The sequence below is a fragment of the Marmota marmota genome, unplaced genomic scaffold (genome assembly GCF_001458135.2).
Source record: "Marmota marmota marmota unplaced genomic scaffold, marMar, whole genome shotgun sequence".
Classification (NCBI taxonomy): domain Eukaryota; kingdom Metazoa; phylum Chordata; class Mammalia; order Rodentia; family Sciuridae; genus Marmota; species Marmota marmota.
Genome location: NW_026005917.1, coordinates 256,271 through 258,885, shown reverse-complemented (window position 1 = coordinate 258,885; position 2,615 = coordinate 256,271).

Below are 2,615 nucleotides of genomic sequence, written 5' to 3'. Positions count from 1 at the left end.
CTAGCCCTAAACCTAGCCTTAATCCTATACTGTTCCATAACCCTAGCCCTAACCCTAAGTATAGCCCTCGCCCTAGCCCTGAACCTAGCTATAACCCAATTTTCCCTAATCCTAAACCTAACCCTTACCCTAACATTAACCCTAACTCTAGCCCTAATGCTAGGCCTAACCCTAACACTAATCCTAGAGCTAATTCTAGCCATAATTTAGCCCTAAACCTAAACCTACTCCTAACCCTAGCCCAAAGAATAACTCTACCTTTAGCCCTAGCACTATTTCTAGTTCTAACCCTAGTGTTACCATAACCCTAACACTACTCTTAAACTTAGCGCTAATCCTAGCCCCAGCCCTGAATCTAGAACTAACCATAACAAAGTATCTAAACCTAAACCTCAGCCTACCACTATCCCTAACACTTTTGCTTATCCTAAATCTATCCCTAAACCTAGCCTAGCTCTAAAACAAAATTGAGCCATAGCACTTAGCCTAACCCTACACCTGACATTAGCCCTATCCCTAATTATTACCCTAACCCTAACACAAACATTAACCCTACACCTAGCCTTAACCCTAGCCCTAATTCATGTCCTATCCCTAACCCTAAAGGTAACATTGATCCTGTCTCTGACCCTAACATTAACCCTATCTCTAATCATCACCCTTAACCTAAATCTAACCCTATCACTAGATTAGACTTAACGCTAACCCTAAAACTAACCCTATTCATAAACCTAGATCTTACATTAGACATAGAGCTACACTAGCCCTAACCTAACCCAAAACCTAGCCCTAATCCAAGCCCTTACCCTAGCTTTAATACTAACTCTAACTCTAACTCTAACTTGGGTCTTACCCTAAACATAACCCTAAACCTAAACCTCTCCTAACCTAAAACCTAACCTGAACCATAGCCCTAATCTTAATCATAACCCTAGTCCTAACCCTAGCTCGAATCCTATCCATTACCCTAACCATAACCCTAACTGAATTCTAATCCAAGACCTAACCCTAATCATAGCCTTAACCTAACCACAACCCTAGACCTAACCACAGTTCTACTTATATTTGTTACCCTATCCATGACCTAACCTGAACCATAGCCCTAATTTTAACCATAACCCTAGCCCTAACCATAGCTTGAATACTATCTCTTACACTAAACATAACCATAACCAAATTCTAACCCAAGGCCTAACCCTAATCTTAGCCATAACCTAACCATAACCCTAGCTCTTACTGCAGCTCTAATTCTATCCATTAACCTAACCATAACCCTAACTGAACTCTATGTCTAGTCCTAACCCTATCTCTATCACTAACCCTAAATCTATCCATCACCCTAAAATTAACCTGAATCCTAAATCTAACCATAATCATTATGCTAACCCTAGCCCAAATTGTAGCTCTAATTCTATCCATTAGCTTAACCATAACCCTAACTGAATTCTATCTCTAGTCCTAACCCTAACTCTATCAGTAACCCTAACCCTATGCATCACCCTAAAATTAACCTGAATCCTAAACCTAACCATAATCATTACACTAACCCTAACCCTAATGCTAATTTGAGCCTTAACCTTAAACATGAACCTAAACCATACACTAACCCTGACTCTGACCCTCTTAATACGCTAGCTGTAACCTGACCCTGACCCTCAAACTCACTCTTACAATAGACCTAGCTATAAACCTAACTGTAAAACTATTTCTAACCCTAACCCTAAACCTATCATTAGAACTAGCCCTAAACCTAACAGAAATCCTAGCTCTAATCCTTGTTCTAAGCTTAGCCTTAATTCTAAACCTAATCTTAACCCTATCCCTAGCCTTAATTTTATCCCTTGACATAACCCTAAACCTAGCTGTAATATCATACATTACTCTAACCCTAATGCTAGCGCTAACACTAGCCCTAAACCTAACAATAGCTGAGCGTTAATCCTAGCCCTAATTCAGCCTAACCCTAAACCAAAACCTAGCCCTATCCCTAGCCCTAGCCCTAAGACTAAGTCTCATTCTCACCCTAGCCCTAGTCATAGTTCTAACCCTATCCCTTACCATCAATCAAAACTTAGCCCTATCCCTAGCCCCAACCCTAGCCCTAACATTCACCCTAGCCCTAAACATGGATCTACTATAACATTAAGCATAAACCTCACCTTAACACTAGCCCCAACCCAAATGCTAATTGGATAAATAGCCCTAACCCTACCCTAGCTCTAAAACAAACAGAGCCATAACCATAACCATAACCATAATCCTTAACCTAAACCAAACCCTAACCCTACACCTAGACCTAAACCTAGCTTTAATTTGAGCCCTAACTATAACCCTAGAAATAACCCTGTCTCTGACTGGATGCTCACACTAAACTTAGCTCTAAACATTGTCCTAATACTAATACTAACCCTAAAACTAGCTCTAATTGGAAACCCAGTTCTTATATTAGGCATATCCTAATGCTAACACAAATCCTAGCCCTAATCTAAGCCTTAACCGTAGTTTAAATCCTAACCCTAACCATAGCCCTAAACCTAATGCTAATACAAACCCTAATCCTACCTCTAAAACTATCCCTTACCCTAAGCCAAACACTCACCCTAATGCTACCCTAG